This window comes from Silene latifolia, chromosome 6, assembly GCF_048544455.1.
Source record: "Silene latifolia isolate original U9 population chromosome 6, ASM4854445v1, whole genome shotgun sequence".
Taxonomy (NCBI): Eukaryota; Viridiplantae; Streptophyta; class Magnoliopsida; order Caryophyllales; family Caryophyllaceae; genus Silene; species Silene latifolia.
In genome coordinates this window covers 73,596,413-73,617,012 of record NC_133531.1, presented here as the reverse complement: position 1 = coordinate 73,617,012, position 20,600 = coordinate 73,596,413, and the positions used below count along the sequence as shown (strand labels likewise).

The following is a 20,600-nucleotide window of genomic DNA, read 5'->3' as shown; positions in this document are numbered from 1 at the left end:
ATCAAAGGCATTAAATAAGAGATGTTCTTAAGGATCTTTCCTTCAACTTTTGATACTATTCCTAAGCAATGGTTCTACTCTTTGGATCATTAGAAAATTGCTACTTGGGACGATACTGCAATTGACTTCACCAAACAGTACGCAAATATTGCAGAAATTCAAGTCAATGTGCGCACTCTAGAGGTTCTTAGCCAAAATGAGAAAGAAGGTTTCACCGACTTCCTAAGTAGGTGGAGAAAGACTAGCACGCAACTCTTTAAACGCCGAGACAAAGCTACTCTTGTTGAAAAGTTTGTGGACAATTTAAGGCCAGTCTATGCGAACCATCTAAGGTACCAAAACATAAAATCTTTCAAAGACTTAACTGTACTAAGAAAAAGAATTGAAGACGACATCCGTAAAGGACTCTTGTCTAAAACGATAGGTCGCGGGTATCAAGGCACAACGAGTCGTTCTTATGGCTCCACTAGCAAGACCAACGAGGTCAACCTTGTCGAATCGTCTACTAAGAAGAATAACCCACAAAGGAAGTTCACCAACGTCGGGTGACTCGTAATCCAATGCTCTAAAAAGTCTGATGAAACAAGGCAAACTCCAACCCATAGGACCTACACCTGACCCAGAAAAGAAGTCTAGGTTATGGGATGAGAATGTCTCTTGCGAGTACCATAGAGGCAAAGGGCATGGAATAGAGAGTTGTTTCAAGTGGAAGGATGCCATTTAGGATATGATTGAAGATGAGCGCTTGCCTATACCTCCTGCAAGCAAGCCTAACAATACTTAGAATCCACTTGGAATTCTGATCAACACGGATGAGGAATCCACCTTGGATTGTTCACACTTCATTTCTTCAGCTGAAGAGTCACTGCACTATATTATGACGAGAGTTATTCCACCATCTCTCCTACTATCGCTGATTTTGTTGCATGGGCAAAGGGTGTAAGTAGACAAGTTTCAGAGCTAGAAGCTACAGTGGCATCCCTATGATATCCAAGCACTATACCTAGGGGAGACAGGCCAGTGGTTCCAATCTTATCTCAAGGATCTACAATGCAAGAAGTGATCGCAGTAACTGGTCGTGATCCCTCGTGGGGTTTAGTTTTCAGTACTTGTCGTTAGGAGCACCTAGACCAAAACACAATTTATAACATCATCAACAACTCTACAATTAGTAAAGAGGCAAGTAAAGGTCGGATCCCAAGGGACGGGAATTAAGATGAGATTTCTATTGCAACTAGTGGTGTCTAAGGGTGTCACAATTGGGGTTAGAAGTAGAAGATAACTAAACTAAAAAGCAATAAAAGTAAACAAGCAAGATGAATTAAAAGGGTTGTAAAAAATTGATAAAAGGCACTAGGGTGTCATGGGGTCATAGGGGATTCATGGGAATTGATCATACAAACATATTCTCAAGTTATAAGAAATCCATTATTGTTGTGATGGATCGAGTTGGTTTATATCTTACAATCCTAGGAAAGTTTGGGTCCCGGAGCCGAATCGATTAGATTGTACAACACCTACAAGTCGACTTTATATTCCCTACTCAACTATATGCATGGTCTAATGAGGCTCGAGTTGGTTTATGTCTTACAAGTCTCATTGAAAAGATGGGTGATGGGTAAAAAATGCAAGGATTCATAGGCTCGCATTTCATCAAACATAACATGTGCATAAGTTGAGTTCACAACAAGCAAGCAAATAAACTATGAAAGCATATTAATTTAAGCATGAATCATTCCCCATGTTGGTTTCCCATAATTACCCATTAACCCTAGCTAAGGAAACTACTCACTCATTATCATGTTGAACATGCTAGCAAGGTTGTCAATCATACCAACAAAGTAAAACATGATGAATAAATGAAAGTGATTAACAATAATTAAAAAGGGATTAAGAGAATTATACCTACTAATGATTCCAATAATAAAGCAAAGAATAAAAGAAGTACTTGATGCTTGATCGGAAGGTTGTCAATCTCCCAATAATAACCCAAATAATCTTCAATTACCCAAAATAAAGGATGAACAAGAGAGAGATTAAGGAAATAAAACTTGTATTAAAACTTGATTAAATGTTGATTACAAGATTAAAGAGAGATTTGATTGATATTAACTACACTAAAGATTGCTAAGAAGAACATGCTCTTCTAATTAGACTAATGGGGTATTTATAGTGGGGATTAGGTACATAAATTAGGGTTTACTAAGGGCTTAAATGACGATTAAGTCCTTGAGGAATCGCCGGTCTCTAGGGAGACTCCGGTCTCTTTTTCGCCGGTCTTAGAAAAAGATGTGCATCCTTCCTTGAAGCTTGTAGAAGACGAAAGTACTGTATGGGAATCCGGGCGTTTTTGGCACGGGACGGGCGGATTTGGGAGCTTCTGGACGGGCGTCCAGAAGGGAAAGACGGGCGTCTTTGGGTTGTTTTGCCCGGGCGTCTTGTGGAGGAAGACGCTCAGATTGTGGGTGGTGAACGGGCGTCTTCAAGGCAATCCGCACGGATTGTCAAACAGTTTCGTTTCTTCTTCTTTTCTTCCTTTTCCTTCATAGAATCCTTGAGGATTTCCTCGGGGATGCAAGGATCTTTTCTCATCATTGTCCATCTACTATAGTATGTACAAAGGCCTTCTAATCTTGTCTCTCCTTGATGCTTGGTCATTGAATTCAATCAATTTAGCCTCATTTTGCCATGAAAATGTAAGGTTTGCACTCCTTTCCTACCAAGGACACAAAACCTCATAGAATATGCAAAACAAAGAACTAAAGACAATAAATGACCCAAATATGCACTAAAAAGCATGGAACAAGGCTAATTTGGGGACTAAATATGCTCTAATTATGGTCACATCAAATATCCCCAAACCGAACCTTTGCTCGTCCCGAGTAAAGAGGTGACAAAGACTTGGACCATTATTTAAACTAACCTAATAACATAGCCTATATGAGACAATTAGCGGGTCTCACTCCGCCCCTTCAACTCACAACAAGACAACCATGAGGTAGGATGCCTTCTTGCAAGGCAAGGTGGGTCTTGCAAGAATGGCGACACATCCAAACATTAAGCACACAAAATAAAGTAATGGATGCATCTACAAAAGAATATCCACTTTCCTCATCTAAATGGCGGAAATTATCTACAAGGTAAGCAATTCAAGGGTACACATTCCTTCATAGATGCAATTTTTTCAAACTACTAAGCCTAGAAGGATACCAATAAATCACCTCCAAGTTGTGTCAAGCTAGGGTACCTTTGTCCTCAATCGTTAAATGCTTTTGTCAAGAGTAGACTCCCTATGGCGTTAGAAACACCGGAGGATCGTGGAATTCCCCCTCTTGCCTAGACAAGAAGAAGGGTCGTCCCCTCTTTACCATGCACAAAAATGGATACGATGGATAAAGGGATCAATAGATATTTGAGTTTCTCTTTGGGAGTTTGTTTTTGTTTTTGTTTTCCCCCCAATTTCTTGTGGCATATAACATTTGAGAACACTTTCTTGCCATTTCTTTTGTTTTTTGGCTTTTCAACACTTGACAACTTTTCAACTTTTCTTTGCATTTCTTTTGAACATTTTCAAAGTCACCCCAATTAGTAATGAGGGTGCCTTATATTTGAAGCATAGGAGTTTGTATTTTTGCTCCTCTTTTCATTTGATGCAATTTGCAAACTTTCTTTCACTTTTCATTTCATTGAACTCAAATCAATTTCTTTTTGTGCCCATTCCCTTTGATGGAACAAATGTGGTAGAACATGGATGATGGATGGATGCATGGTTTCAAGGGTCACTTTGGAATAAACTGTGACACCCCTCGATGAGGCATCAAAAGAACTATTAAATCTAAGCGGAAAATAAGGGATTTTTAAAACCTTTAAAGTTTAAAGTGTGAAATCCACCATAAGTGATCAAACGAAAATGAAAAGTAAGATGAATAAGTTTTACAATTAAAAACGAAGTGCGTTGGGGAAAAGATATCCCACGAATAAACACAAGTCTAACGATAGGTGAGTCTAAGCAAACTATAACTAAGGTCCAAGGTTCAACGTTCTCGCTAGCTCACACGTCTTCCCCATAATCTGCATCACAAACCTATCATTCATGTAAACATGAACGCACGATCGGTGGGGAGTAACTCGTGGTTCTCCCAACCCACAATATGTCAAAATGCACATAAGCAAGACCTTAATTAAACATATTGATCATGCATCATACTTGAATAATATGAACAAGGGAATATAAACGATAATCATAATGAGATAGGCACATTGCATTCTTAATGAGATAGGCACATTGCATTCTTAATGAGATAGGCATGGTACATTATATTAAACATGCATTCAAGGTAACCAAAACATGGATATGAGATTAGGCATCGAATCATATGAAGAAGGTATACAACGGATCAATTGATAGAAAATACATGGATGGAAACCAATAGCCATTACTTGAAAACCTCTTATCAACCATAGCACAGGACGTGGCTACTAATGTCACATTCATACTTATGGCTTGCATCTCACCATAAGAACGGATGGGAACATCAATCCCGGCGATCATATCGCAACTAGGGGCTTGCATCTCACCACTAGTATCCGATAGGACCAAGACTCTCACAAACAATCATAGAAGACGTGCACACTCGTATATAAGAACACGCCAATGACCGTAACAAGCAAGACATTTACAAAGGATTGACTCAAAACAAGACAAACCCCTAGACTCCAACCTCCTGGTAGGACGACGCTCATAATACGGTCCTAGTCTAAATCTGGCCAGACTCTCGGGATGGACGACACCCGATTCGACATACAATCCCAAATCGTATCCAAGACTCGATCCATGACACCTAGCCGTGCCCCTAGGTCGAGTAACCCCAAATCGGAACCATGGTACCTAGCCGTACCCCAAAGTCCGAAGAGGCGGAAGGAAGATAGCCCAACTCGGAAACAATGGCACCTAATCGTGACCCAATGTCCGAGGGCAAATAAATAAGGAATGTCGAGTAGTCACACAATGTAAACCGTCACACTCCGGTCACAAATACGAGTAACAATGATTATACAAACATAACGTAAACAATTCATGTGAAGCATGCATAAGTACAAGAGTATAACAAATATCAAGTACTCCCATGATAAAAGAGTCTCAACACATCATACACAAGCATTAGAACCAAGGTTAAGATGCATACCCAACAAGAAACTCAAAACCCAATCTATAACAACAAGTTTAGTACTCGACTACAACAAGGGTCAACTTCAAACGGTCATAACTTGAGTTCTATACATGATAATGAGGTAAAACCAGTTGGAGATTATAGCTTATCCTCTTACGGTTCTAAAGGTAGGTCATATGCCTCAAACAAACAAGTAACGAAGAAGTTATGACCATTTTACGAAAACTGGTCCAGGCTGTGTGCGCAGCCTGCGCCGAGGTGCGCAGCCTGCGCCGTGGTGCTGATTTGCACGACACAACAAATTCACCTTCATCCCCAAATCATTTTTTTATCATGCCATTACAATCCTAATTCCACCATATATTATCCAAGCAACTTTATACAAGTATTAAGGGTGAAATCAAAGCATAAAAGAGGGATTAAAACACAAGGTTCGATTCAAATTCAAACAATTCCAAACTAACAAATTCGTGACATAATTAAACACAATTATTAAGCATGAATAAGACGGTTTCTTTACTAATTCATCCATGTATACAAAATACTAGAAAATTCTTCAAACCACCAAGAGAGATTCCACACAAAACTCAATCAACAACAAACAAGTAAAAACATGTAAAGAATCTAACTTTAACACACATGTGAACAAACTATAACATGTATGAACACCCAAATTGACATAATGTCGACTAACCCATCACCGTTACCTTTTTGCACTTAAATCCACAAAAGACTCGTCTACCTTTCAAGAATCCACTTCTGGGTCAACTAAAACTTCTCCTAAACATAAGAAAACACAAAATAAGACTAAGAATCAAAATTAGAAAAAGGGTACCATGTATAAAACGGCTCGACAGCCCTATATAAGGAGGAAAGTCGGTGTCTTTCTTACTTAGAAAGATGGAGGGCGATGAGAGGAAGAGATAGACGCGAAAATCACTTGATTCGGATAAGAATTGAGCAAGTTATGGTGTTTTGAAGATTTGTAAGAGGAGAGTATGAAAATGGTGTTTGTGTTTGTGGTGGTGTTACTGAAATTGTGAGGAAGGAGGAGGGGTTAGGGTTTTCCTCATTATTTTGATGAGGAGAAAGGAGTAGTAGGTGAGTCCATTGGTCATACTAGGCCCAATAAGCAAAATTGAGTCGATATACACATGAATTTACGTCTCAAGCCCACTACAACTCAAGACGGAGAATATTATTATTATTATCATTATTATCCGACCAAAATATTTATTTTGTATAACTTAAGCTTTAAAAATATAATATTTATAAAAATCATGTTTAATAATGAAATTAAATAATTTAAAATATAAATAAGACCATAGAGTGGTTAATTAAATTTTAAATGTCAAAATGGAAAATTCGCGGGTGTTACAATCACCCCATCTTTTAAAAAGTTTCGTCCTCGAAACTTGAAGGTAGAAAAGAAAGGTTATAAAAAGTAAAACTGAACTTTTAAAATTGGTAACCAAAACAATAAAAGGTTACTTATCGTAAGAATCAAAATCCTTTCAGAAGTCTCAAATAAAATTTTCCGACAAAACCAGATTCTCATCAAAGGAACGAAAATGCTCTCGTTGCGCATTCAAGAACATCACATTCCAAATCGAAGATATGGTCAAAAGCAAATCATTTGTATAAATCGAAAATTAAAATACTTTCAAAAACATTAATGAAGAGTTTTCAAAGGTATAAGTCTCATTCATGGAACGAAATTGCTCTTGTCGTGCACACAAGAACGCTAACTTTCCAAGTGAAAGACAAATTTAAAAAAGAAATCACTCGCCGACAAGCGTAGAACAAGTTATTAAACTTTTCAAATAACGAGTTCTAACATCCGATCAACGTCAAAATCAAAAGAAAAAGGTAATTCACTCAAATTTTCTTTTGCCAAAGCCAAATTAGAGATAGAGGTTTCACTTTTAAACTCAAATGGAGTCAAATTTCCGCAAATATAATATTAAACTCTGACAAAGGAATCATAAGTAGGTCAAAGTTAGTTAGAAATTGAGCAAAATTAAAAGTAACTCGGGTTTAGCAATTAAAATCAATAAAAAGGAGTTGTACTCATAGAACAAAAGGAGAACTAAATCAAATTCCCATTTTCAAACCTTTAAAATAGGTAGGGTTTTGTAAAAGTAACATAAACTTTTAACAATGGATCAAAAGTGGTAGCTTGAAATGTTTAGAAATAGTACGAAATGAAGAGAACTTAGATATCATGAACACAAGGTACGCTAAGAGGGTTCAAACTTTACCAACAAAAGAGCTATGATGAACTTCCTATGAGAAGTGTTGAAATCGACTCTACGAGGATATCAAAGATTGAATTTCACAAGTTACGAGTATCAAATTTAAAGGAGGAGCATGATGAAGCAAAGAAGAGAGGTATGAACGGAAATGCTCATGCTTAAGGAAGGAAGGAATTTAAACAATAAGGAAACGCCAGAAAGTCAAATCTCAAACAACAAAGTCATCCTGAACGGTAACTCATGACCACATAACTCCCAAGAATTTCCTCAAAATACTTGCACACTTTACTCCTATGCTATCCCGTGGGTCAAGTCACTCCACCACAATTGTGATTCCATAACCCTCAAATATAAGTCATATATAAACGATTTCCACGAAAGATCAAAACTACTAACAGAGTTACACACATAACCAACTATCGACTACTAGCTAGGAGTTCTCACTATGGTAAAATCCTTAATCAAAGGTCAAAATCTCAAGGTCTTCATACTTTCTAACACTCCAAACCAAAATCTTATTCACACCCGAATTCACAAGCATAGATGATCACATTCCCCAAATCATAAAGACCACCAACCAAAAGTAAATAGGTTTGTCATACAATTTTTCCTACCCAACTCAACTCGAGTTCCACTAATCCAATTTTGATGAAATCAAGGTTCACAAAGAATCCACAAAGAGCATCTCACTCACTCTACAACGTAGCCAACAATGCCATCACTCCACTAAAGAAACAAGAGCAATAACTAGGTCAAGAAATGATAGGAAATTTCAATGGGATACGTGAACATGACGAGGTGTGAGATTAAAGGAGTCAATAGTAAAGGTAACTAGTTAACACCAGTAAGAGACATTAGAATTAGAGAGGTATTCAAGGCAAGGAAACGACAAGTAAACTTTTATACTTAAGAAATAAATCTAATCAAGGTATGAACGAAGGGAAGGAAGATGATTAAAGGTACGAGGGGGATTTTAGGGCTTAAACTATACACTTTCTAAGACTTAAGGTTCTCTCTAACAAGGTCACGCCTATTAGGATATTGTACCGTCATAACAAAACGACCAAATTCCAAAACGAGGGTCAAGGCAATTTATCTCATTCCTTATATGCAAGTCTCTCTTAAAGGATTACACCTCTATGACTGATCAAGGTAAAAATACACGCTCGCTTAAGGGTTGATGAATTGGTTAGATTCGTTGTTCACCTATCCTATCACATATTAGGATTTCTCTAAAGTAAATCTACCACTCAAGTATAAAAGCACCCATTTATCTCAAGTACTTGATACAACCTCAATGTTTTAAAAAAAACCAAAGAAAGAATTAACAGAGACTTCTCAACAAAATTCTCAAGGGACAACTAACATCAAATCGCATCACCAATCTATACGGAATCATTAACATCTAAAAATGGGTCTCCTTCCAAGCTCCTATCATAAATTTATCTCATGTTTACTCCTAAGGTGACGACGCTCAACCTACTAAGCTTTCAAATCCCAAACATAAACAACAAAGCCAAGTTCTATAACTTTAATCACATAGGCAACTCATTCCTAACACAAAGAATCACTAAGTATTTATCATCACATTACCTAAGCCTTTCTAACATCACGACTTCTAAAAACCGGGGTTAAGGGTCAAACACAAACAAACTCCACAAAAGCCAGCTTATCTGACCGAAGTTAACATTCCATAAGGCAAAAATGAAGGTATACAAGAGGGGCATTATAAGGAGAAAAGGTACAAAGACAGCTCCCAAGATATAGAATAAGAGTTGTGAAAGGCATAGAAGCACAAGGATAAGGGAATATGACAAGGTGCTCGAAGAGAGGGAGGTATCTTCAAGACGTTAAAGACATTCTTCAAGAGTAAGAGATCCGTATGCAAGATGTTATGTAAGGAGAAACAAAAACGAAGAATAGGTCGGGTGGGTACCAAACTAGCTTCAAAGGTAAAGCAAAAGAGAGTTTAGAAAGGAAGGATGAGCATCACGGGATAAAAGTAAGGAAAGGTGGATCAAGGATAGAAAACACACCCATAACGGTGTCGGGAGGAACGGCGGTTCCGACTTGATTCTCGACAAGAATGACTCTTCTTGGCTCGGCTTCCAGAGCAGAGGGAGAGGAGGAGGGGTAGTCTTCTTCTCGGGGCAATTCTTGAAGAGATGTCCGGGCTTCTTGCAATGGTAACACTTCAAGGGCATATCATAGCATCCAATCCCGGGGTGATAAGCTTACCCACACTTGAAGCACTTGCGGTTCTCCCTAAGCCTATTAGTAGATGTAGGGACATATCCTTTTGGCTCTTGCACTATTGGCTCTTGTCCTCCATGGTCTTGTACTCTTTGTCCTTGGACTCTCGGCACCAACCTCTTCTTGCTAGAAGGTGATGAAGGTGAGGGCACAAAGGGTCTCTTGCCACGACAGATAGGGCGATGATTCACTTGAGCATTGGCATTCCGTTGATTCCGAAGTATTAGAGTAAGAGCCTCCATGATAGTATTCTCCACCTTGGTTGGTCGTACCATCTTCTCAAGACACCCAAAGAGCAACCATGTTAGCACCTAACAAATAGCATGCACAAAGAGACTACCAACTTAGGTCCTTAGTTCTACCCATCTCTCATTCATTATTCAAGGTCAAGTTCAAGGTTAAATTCGGGGTACACGTGTGTGCGTCGGGAGCAACATATGCTCTGATACCAACTGTGACACTGTAACACCCCCATATTCAGAGGAGCCTTAACTAGGCCTTCCTTAGGATATAAGGGCGTTACCATCTCGGTTGCCCGAGGATAGCAATATTCAAATGTCGATAAAAGAACTATTAATATTTATTACAAGCGATTTAAACCAAAATACAATATAAAGGTACAAGTCAACGACTATTCACTAAGACCGTCATATCTCGTGAGGACTCATCCCTGCCCGGACTCCAGCTATCAACAACATCAACACCTGCTAAGACCAACTGCTCACCATAGGGGATCACGGCAGACACATAACAAACAAACAACCAGACAAGGTCGATCGAGATACGACGCAAAGAATAACGACTACAACTATCAACACAATACGATGCTAACAGTCTTACATACAATCACAACAAACCAACATCCTCTGTCACTGACTGTCCACTGGACCAGCCCTGCCAGTGGGGGACCGCAGCCGTACCCACCAAATCCCCGCTCCTCATAGTGAGCGATAACCCTGTCCATTAATGTGCACATCCCTTCTGTGGCGGGTTCCACAGAAGGCGAAACTAGGGCGTGAAGCCACTCCCGCAAGTGACCCCACTCAGCCGAGGCCACGCCTCGCGAACCATAGACAACGATCACAACCATAATCATAATACCATTACTATCTCAAACAAACAAACACAACACAACAACCAACTGACACGCTAGACCATCTACAGGAACTGAGTAGGCGAACCTACCTTTAAGCCATCGCAACCAATCCATGCCGATAGGCAACATGTCCAGCGACCAAGCAACGCCTACAACCAGAGTACCATCGTCTATTACTAACAGGTAAACCCTAACTAAAGAACAAGGACACGGATGATGATTATGACATACCTATTAGGGAGAAAACCCAGCAAGAGACCGCTACCCGACACCACCGACACCCTCCTAAGGTTCAAGGATCTTCAAAAAGGCTTCCATGGAGGTTTTGAGGTGAAGGGGAGGGAAAGAGGCGACTGAATGGTAGAAGGAAAGTGGCGGAAGTGATTCGCGGATTTAACAAAACGCGATATAAAACCCTCGCTGAAAACTGGGTACTCGATCGAGTACCCAACATACTCGATCGAGTAGCCCCCCTACTCGATCGAGTAACCTAGCTACTCGATCGAGTAGCCTCTACTCTATCGAGTACCACTCTTAACACGCAACCCAAGATGACTTCAGCACTTACTTCTAAGACTATTCCCGCTCCCAAGGTCAGTCAACGCTGGTCAAAGGGTCCATAAAAGGACGGGTATTACAGTCTTCCCCCCTTAAAAAGAACTTCGTCCCCGAAGTTCAACTCACCCCTCCCGCTCATGATAGGAACCAACACGATCTCACCAAGCTTCCCGGTCAAACTATTACCTTTTGGAAATACCATCCCCCCCATGTCATCATCATCACCGTCCACACTTATACCTATCGATTCTTACCACTATCATGCAAGCGTTATCGCCGTCAACCGTTATCCTATATATATATATAAAACATTTGACTCGCAATGCGAATCGCCACTCACGATCACCCAACATGCCGTAACAACTATCAAACTATCAATCTAGAACATGTCTCATACTAACTTTCATGTGGTACAACTAATGCCACCATGTTACTTGGCAACGTGATTCAAATATGATTCATCGCACTATAACTATTTCTTCATGATCGTCTCTTGAAACATACCACCACAGTCACTTTAAAGAACTAAAGTAATCCGTTCTACTTCAGAAATTTTTTTATTTTTTTTTATTTTTTTTTTAATTTTTTTTGTAATTACAGCAAAACAAAATACCAACAACATTATGAACAAGCAAAACATTATTCACAAACAACCTTTTTATTTCGTGACATTACTCTTCCCCTCTAAAAAGGAACTTCGTCCCCGAAGTTCACTACCCAATTTCAACGCGTAGTACTTATTATCTAATTCAAGACATGGGTTAAAGCATATTATTTATTGTTGACATTACTCGCTAAGCCTAAACTCGTTAAATTATAAATCCTACATAACTCTCCGGGACAACTAGTCACCAACGATAAAGCACGTTAACATTGCACGCTCAGCGTATGACGAAATGTAACTTCAATGAATAAATGATAAAATGACATATTGTAATGTTAAAACAACAAGAAACCGTCACCACTTCACTAATCGTTATCAAGATGTATATAAAACCGAAGCTTGACTTCCAACATATAAAATTAATGGTTCAAAGGTGTAACTACGCACTAATAGCCACATTAAACATTAAACTTGCAATTATAAAACAATTGAACATTTTAAATTTTCGAAAACCTCCTGTAACAGTGCTACTCGATCGAGTAACTAGCGATACTCGATCGAGTGCCATGCTACTCGATCGAGTGTCTTGGCTACTCGATCGAGTGGCCTACAGGTCAGAAACTTTTTCCTCCTTCCTTCCTGCAGCTACTCGATAGAGTACGAGGTACTCTGTCGAGTACCTACAGGTCAAGGTGTTTTATAAAACCTGTCGTAAATCACGTACATGCACATCTTTGTCACATAAAGGTCGAGTCGGGACGACTCCCCCGACTTCTAACATCCTGCCACAAGTCAAAGTATCAAATCCGGCCTTATGGCCAACAATACAAGTCTAACAAAGTCTCAATAAAACAACTACTAATGTCTAACAACGATACTGACACCTAAAACCAACTACCACTAACAAGGATAAGTACAAGGAGTATCACTCCTGCTGCTGCTGCTGCTGCTGCTCAAACATCACCTTATCATCACCACCACCCGAAGTACCTGCTCCCGATGACCCGATGACCCGATCCCCGCATCCACTCCTGCTCCTGCTCCTGGGCCCACGTACCATGGAGTCAAGCCACCGTAGGGAAGGACTGAGGTGCCCCCCACGTCGTCTGATCCACCCCGTAGGAATGGAAAACCCCTGAGTAGTCCCCAACTCCACTCCACCAAACTGGATATGGTCCCTCGGTCCCTATCCCCTTTGCGTACGCCATCTCGTGCATGTTCCGGAGTGTCAAGGTAGATGACACTCTATCTGCCAAGTAGCTGGACCGCGTCTCCGGGGTGTCGAGGTAAGGGTAGCACGGAAAAGGATGCTGCTACTGCTGTGGTGCTACCGGCTGCGGCCTAGTCTCTGAGGCCCTCTCCCTCACTCGACGGGGTCCCCTCCCCACTCTGGGTCTCTCCACCACCTCAACTCCCGCATTTTCGCCCTTCGTCGGCTCCGGCATCTCCTCGAGGATTGTGCCGTCGATGAGATAGGTCTGTAGCTGGCGGGGTCTGTCATCATCCTCCTCCTCCTCATCGTCGGAGTCCACCGTCACTACTGTCGGCTCCAAGGGCTCCGTGGGTGGGAGATGCTCCGGAGCTGGAATATTCATCCAACTCATGCCCCACACCCTCCACGCTAGGCTACCGTCATCCAAGGTCCTCAACCATTTCAGGTCGAGATAGTAGTCACGATCCATGGTAGGCACTGGGGTAGCTAGAGGCACGTACTCCGAAGAAGCCTCAAAAGAGGTTAGCTTTTCAGCTAACCGAGTGGCAATAGCGCCACAACTCAGGTACCGAGAAGAGGAAGAAGCCATCAAGGCAAGGGAAGCACAAACTATAGAAGGAGCATTAAAGACCACTTTCCTGGCCCGCTCCGGGTTGAGATAAAACATCAGAAGTAAGACCTCATGATTATTCAATTTACTGATATCCTTTCTGTCATAGAGGAGGTTCGAAAGAGAACGAAGAAAGATCCTCAAGGTAATATGCTAAACGTCATTAATCAAAGCATGCTGCTCGAGGTGGGAGCTTGCTTCCCGATCAAGCAAGGCATTAGGCGACGCCACACTCAGCTGGAATATCGGTGATGGAGCCCTTGGGAGGCTTGGCCAACCCAAGGTGAGAGGCAAACAGATCCATAGTCAACAGAAAACTGGTATTCATCAATCTAAACTCAACAGTCTGACCCGCTGGGTCATAGCTAAAAGAGCTCATGAACGCCAAGGTAAGAAAAGGGTAAGTATGCTTCCTCAAGCTATACAAACCCGTGAAACCCAACGTCTCGAATATGTGACGGACATCCGTCTCTATCTCCAACTCCTCTAACACAGTAGTGTCTATACACTTCGTAGGTCTCATCTTGCGTTTTTGTAAAGCTACAAAACGCTCCCTCTGCTTAAATCAACAAAAACAACTGAAGGGTATTCGGGAACTGCGGGTATCACAGGTCCACTCCCTTCCCCCGTCTCAGGTGGATTACCCCTCCCCGTTTACTTTGGCGGGTTCCCGTGTTCGATCTCGGCATCTCCGCTTTAGTCATCTGATCAAGCAACTTGTATAAACATGCAAACATCTACTTCATGTAATTCAATCTTAACATGCTCAGCTAAGTACACAATTTTACCAACGAATTTGACATGTGAAGCACATAATTCATGCTATTAACCTTGATTATCACCCCATGTACATACATTCGTCAACCGTTTCTAAATTTTGACATACAAGCTCATATTATTACTACTCATAAGCCGTAGTTGTGAAAGAAATTATCATGGTGATTACATATGCTCAACAAATTCGAATATCCTAGCATGCTTCTAAAGGTTGTTCCAAACACACTTCTAATCACATGTGAGGCATTCTTACTAATTCTTGGACAAGAATAACTTAGAACATATCATTATCACCCTTCAATATTATGAACAACAACTCAATTAGAATTTTCAGACGGTCTTTACAGCTGTGATAATTTTGGCATATTTTCATCAATTATTGTTTCTATTTTCATATTGAAGTTCAACTCCTACTTATAATGTCAATTACAACATCAATTTTCAATTATAAATCACGAATTTCCATTTGAGGCACTTTTAAGACGGAGTTTTAAGGCAACTTTCTAAGGGTAAAATCATCAAAATCTATCCTCCAACATGATGTAACCAATACTTAAGGCTCAATTCTACCATCTAACCATTGTAACACAACCAAAAATCAATTTCAATTTTGGAAACCCTAGAAATTTCGATTTCAAATTTTGCAATTTCTAAACTAATTTACAGCAATTAGTCACCAACAAGCATGAAAAGGAGGCATGTGAATCATATTTCAACAATTAAAAGCACCAAATTGATCATAATAATCAGAATTTCAGATTGTTTAACTTCTCTAACACATTCAAAACAATAAATCGCATAAATTAGGAAGGAAAGCATACCTTGATTGATTAACAAAGTAAAGAAACGAAATTAAGCAAAGAAATTAACCCAAGAATCACCACTAACCCAAGAGTATGAGAAGGTTTGAGAGGAAATAAGGAATTTGAGAGAAGATTAGGTTTAGGTGTGTCGAAATATAGGGAAAGAAGTAGAAGAAATAGAAAGATTAGGGGTTTTAAGAAACCCGTAGGATTTGCTGTACATTAACCTACTCGATCGAGTGCCTGGGGTACTCGATCGAGTACCACCCTACTCGATCGAGTAGGAGCTAAATCATCGAGTATCTGCAGAAATTTTTCCCACATCCCGACCTCATAACTTCATACTGGATCGAGTGAGGTCCATTCGGTCTAGTAAACACCCGCACTCGGTCAAGTATAGTTAAGTACTCAGTCAGAAGTACGACGTAAATCAAAGATACCTGCAAAATAACACCGCGTGTCGATTCCAAACTAAGTTCGAGACTCGGCACTAATTATCACTTCGATCACATCTTACAATCATTACTCACGCACCACGTATCACTTTATTAACAAGGTGTATGCCACCTTACGCTACACAACTACCCCAACTCGGTTTACCTGCTACCGAATCACTCTTAGGCTTAGTCACGTCATCCTATCATACTTAAAACTTGTCCTAACGTGTTGCTGTCACACTCGCTTTCACCATAAAATGAAACATGTAACTAACCTTACTTATACTTTCCTATAACACATAATTATATACTCTCTATAACAACTCAATCTATCCATATTCTCTGACGCAATTATAAGCAATTTGTTTTACTCAAATTAATTGTCACGCAGCGGAAAAGTTTCAACTAATTAACAAAGCACATACACATTACCAGATTCTAATATTCGGTCTATCACTCAATATTTCTATAACTATCCTCATAGTAATCCCGGCAGGATTCATAAATTCGCTTACAACTTCCGTCATCGTTAACTTTTAGCAATCACCTTCGTCACATATCTTGTAACTATCATATAAGCTTGCTAACCATTCAAAGAACTTCAATAATATTATCAACAATTACTTTACACGGCCCAAATACTACCGTCACACCCCTACTAACTTCTAACAAAGACTTAACCGGAGGTAGCTCCGGCATAGTTAACATACATATCTCACATAGACACACGGACTCAACATACCCATACCATACGACTGGCTTAAGCGTCATGGGGCCAAGATTTTGAAATGAGGGCGCCTACTCACCCAAAACCTAGCATCAGCTGGGGCTCCCATTACACATACAGCAGGTTCATTTTATTAGACTCTCTGCGTTCATTATGTTCATTTGTTACAGGTTCCAAAATCGTCGCTCTGATACCACTTTGTAACACCCCCATATTCAGAGGAGCCTTAACTAGGCCTTCCTTAGGATATAAGGGCGTTACCATCTCGGTTGCCCGAGGATAGAAATATTCAAATGTCGATAAAAGAACTATTAATATTTATTACAAGCGATTTAAACCAAAATACAATATAAAGGTACAAGTCAACGACTATTCACTAAGACCGTCATATCTCGTGAGGACTCATCCCTGCCCGGACTCCAGCTATCAACAACATCAACACTTGCTAAGACCGACTGCTCACCATAGGGGATCACGGCAGACACATAACAAACAAACAACTAGACAAGGTCAGTACTGAGATACGACGCAGCAATAACGACTACAACTATCAACACAATACGATGCTAACAGTCTTACATACAATCACAACAAACCAACATCCTCTGTCACTGACTGTCCACTGGACCAGCCCTGCCAGTGGGGGACCGCAGCCGTACCCACCAAATCCCCGCTCCACATAGTGAGCGATAACCCTGTCCATTAATGTGCACATCCCTTCTGTGGCGGGGTCCACAGAAAGCGAAACTAGGGCGTGAAGCCACTCCCGCAAGTGACCCCACTCAGCCGAGGCCACGCCTCGCGAACCATAGACAACGATCACAACCATAATCCCAATACCATTACTATCTCAAACAAACAAACACAACACAACAACCAACTGACACGCTAGACCATCTACAGGAACTGAGTAGGCGAACCTACCTTTAAGCCATCGCAACCAATCCATGCCGATAGGCAACATGTCCAGCGACCAAGCAACGCCTACAACCAGAGTCCCATCGTCTATTACTAAAAGGAAACCCTAACTAAAGAACAAGAACACGGATGATGATTATGACATACCTATTAGGGACAAAACCCAGCAAGAGACCGCTACCCGACACCAGCGACACCCTCCTAAAGTTCCAGGATCTTCAAAAAGGCTTCCATGGAGGTTTTGAGGTGAAGGGGAGGGAAAGAGGCGACTGAATGGTAGAAGGAAAGTGGCGGAAGTGATTCGCGGATTTAACAAAACGCGATATAAAACCCTCGCTGAAAACTGGGTACTCGGTCGAGTACCCAACATACTCGATCGAGTAGCCCCCTACTCGATCGAGTAACCTAGCTACTCGATCGAGTAGCCTCTACTCTATCGAGTACCACTCTTAACACGCAACCCAAGATGACTTCAGCACTTACTTCTAAGACTATTCCCGCTCCCAAGGTCAGTCAACGCTGGTCAAAGGGTCCCTAAAAGGGCGGGTATTACAGACACCCCTCGATGAGGCATCAAAAGAACTATTAAATCTAAGAGGAAAATAAGGGATTTTTAAAACCTTTAAAGTTTAAAGTGTGAAATCCACCATAAGTGATCAAACGAAAATGAAAAGTAAGATGAATAAGTTTTACAATTAAAAACGAAGTGCGTTGGGGAAAAGATATCCCTCGAATAAACACAAGTCTAACGATAGGTGAGTCTAAGCAAACTATAACTAAGGTCCAAGGTTCAACGTTCTCGCTAGCTCACACGTCTTCCCCATAATCTGCATCACAAACCTGTCATTCATGTAAACATGAACGCCACAGTCAGTGGGGAGTAACTCGGGGTTCTCCGGCCACAATATGTCAAAATGCACATAAGCAAGAACTTAATTAAACATATTGATCATGCATCATACTTGAATAATATGAACAAGGGAATATAAACGATAATCATAATGAGATAGGCACATTGCATTCTTAATGAGATAGGCACATTGCATTCTTAATGAGATAGGCATGGTACATTATATTAAACATGCATTCAAGGTAACCAAAACATGGATATGAGATTAGGCATCGAATCATATGAAGAAGGTAAACAACAGATCAATTGAATAGAAAATACATGGATGGAAACCAATAGCCATTACTTGAAAACCTCTTAACAACCATAGCACGGGACGTGACTACTAATGTCACATTCATACTTATGGCTTGCATCTCACCATAAGAACGGATGGGAACATCAATCCCGGCGATCATATCGCAACTAGGGGCTTGCATCTCACCACTAGTATCCGATAGGACCAAGACTTTCACAAACAATCATAGAAGACGTGCACACTCGTATCTAAGAACACGCCAATGACCGTAACAAGCAAGACATTTACAAAGGATTGACTCAAAACAAGACAAACCCCTAGACTCCAACCTCCTGGTAGGACGACGCTCATAATACGGTCCTAATCTAAATCTGGCCAGACTCTCGGGATGGACAACACCCGATTCGACTTATAATCCCAAATCGTATCCAAGACTCGATCCATGACACCTAGCCGTGCCCCTAGGTCGAGTAACCCTAAATCGGAACCATGGTACCTAGCCGTACCCCAAAGTCCGAAGAGGCGGAAGGAAGATAGCCCAACTCGGAAACAATGGCACCTGATCGTGACCCAATGTCCGAGGGCAAATAAATAAGGAATGTCGAGTAGTCACACAATGTAAACCGTCACACTTCGGTCACAAATACGAGTAACAATGATTATATAAACATAACGTAAACAATTCATGTGAAGCATGCATAAGTAGAAGAGTATAACAAATATCAAGTACTCCCATGATAAAAGAGTCTCAACACATCATACACAAGCATTAGAACCAAGGTTAAGATGCATACCCAACAAGAAACTCAAAACCCAATCTATAACAACAAGTTTAGTACTCGACTACAACAAGGGTCAATTTCAAACGGCCATAACTTGAGTTCTATACATGATAATGAAGTGAAACCAGTTGGAGGTGATAGCTTATCCTCTTACGGTACTAACTGTAGGTCATAAGCCGCAAACAAACAAGTAACGAAGAAGTTATGCCCATTTTACGAAAACTGGTCCAGGCTGTGTGCGCATGTGAAACTGCTTTGAGGTCGCGACTGCGCCGAGGTGCGCAACTGCGCCGTGGTGCTGATTTGCACGACACAACAAATTCACCTTCATCCCCAAATCATTTTTTTATCATGCCATTACAATCCTAATTCCACCATATATTACCCAAACAACTTTATACAAGTATTAAGGGTGAAATCAAAGCATAAAAGAGGGATTAAAACACAAAGTTCGATTCAAATTCAAACAATTCCAAACTAACAAATTCGTTACAGAATTAAACACAATTATTAAGCATGAATAAGACGGTTTCTTTACTAATTCATCCATGTATACAAAATACTAGAAAATTCTTCAAACCACCAAGAGAGATTCCACACAAAACTCAATCAACAACAAACAAGTAAAAACATGTAAAGAATCTAACTTTAACACACATGTGAACAAACTATAACATGTATGAACACCCAAATTGACATAATGTCGAGTAACCCATCACCGTTACCTTTTTGCACTTAAATCCACAAAAGACTCGTCTACCTTTCAAGAATCCACTTCCGGGTCAACTAAAACTTCTCCTAAACATAAGAAAACACAAAATAAGACTAAGAATCAAAATTAGAAAAAGGGTACCATGTATAAAATGGCTCGACAGCCCTATATAAGGAGGAAAGTCGGTGTCTTTCTTACCTAGAAAGATGGAGGGCGATGAGAGGAAGAGATAGACGCGAAAATCACTTGATTCGGATAAGAATTGAGCAAGTTATGGTGTTTTGAAGATTTGTAAGAGGAGAGTATGAAAATGGTGTTTGTGTTTGTGGTGGTGTTACTGAAATTGTGAGGAAGGAGGAGGGGTTAGGGTTTCCCTCATTATTTTGATGAGGAGGAAGGAGTAGTAGGTGAGTCCATTGGTCATACTAGGCCCAATAAGCAAAATTGAGTCGATATACACATGAATTTACTTCTCAAGCCCACTACAACTCAAGACGGAGAATATTATTATTATTATCATTATTATCCGACCAAAA

The 20,600-nt window shown here is 40.4% G+C and overlaps 1 long non-coding RNA gene across 1 annotated transcript; it reads right to left on the bottom strand.

The window, feature by feature from the left end:
- Positions 1-18,158: 18,158 nt before the first annotated feature.
- LOC141658793 (uncharacterized) lies at positions 18,159-20,392 on the bottom strand. The gene is made up of 3 exons (XR_012549430.1): positions 20,263-20,392; positions 20,078-20,150; positions 18,159-18,262 (listed from the first exon to the last, which is right to left on the bottom strand). It is a non-coding gene; the product is annotated as an uncharacterized LOC141658793 (long non-coding RNA).
- Between the last annotated feature and the right edge of the window lie 208 nt (positions 20,393-20,600).